Here is a 683-nt window from a genome sequence, read left to right on the forward strand (position 1 = left end):
CCCCTCCCCAGGCAGCATGCATGACCCCCTCCCCAGGCAGCATGCATCTCCCTAAGCAGCATGCACCCCCTCCCCAGGCAGCATGCATGGCCAGACCTGGATTCCTCCCTGAGATAATAAAAAACACTTCAGTTCCATTAGGTAGTCTTTTCCTAGCCCAGTCTGTGTCCCAGCCTGGCATGGGACACATCATGGCTACTAGAAACAACCAAGAACTGCCAGTCTGGGCTATGGATGCCTTCTCAGTGTACACCCGACAAAATCCTCAGTTACCCCAGAATCCACCAGCCATTCAATAACCACCACGGCCACAGGAACTGGTCACTGTGGGTCCAGGCAGCTCTCCCAGGCCCTCTGGGCTCACGGCCTCTCCTGGGGACTGCTGCTACAGCCACATGAGCTATCTTCCCAATGCCCACCTGGTCCCTCAGCTCCTACCCATGTGGCTGCCACCATGATGACCCAAAGAGCAGGTAACTCCTGACTTAGACCCTGAAACAATCTCATTGCTTGCAGAGTGAAACTGAAAAGGTCAGGCTCCCCCAAACGGCCCCAGCCCTCTCCACCCGCCTCTTCCTCCCTGTCCACCCCTCCTCCTCCCTGTCCACCCCTCCTCCTCCCTGTCCACCCCTCCTCCTCCCTGTCCACCCCTCCTCCTCCCTGTCCACCCCTCCTCCTCCCTG

This window comes from Psammomys obesus, unplaced genomic scaffold (assembly GCF_907164565.1).
Source record: "Psammomys obesus unplaced genomic scaffold, mPsaObe1.curated_primary_1811, whole genome shotgun sequence".
Classification (NCBI taxonomy): Eukaryota; Metazoa; Chordata; class Mammalia; order Rodentia; family Muridae; genus Psammomys; species Psammomys obesus.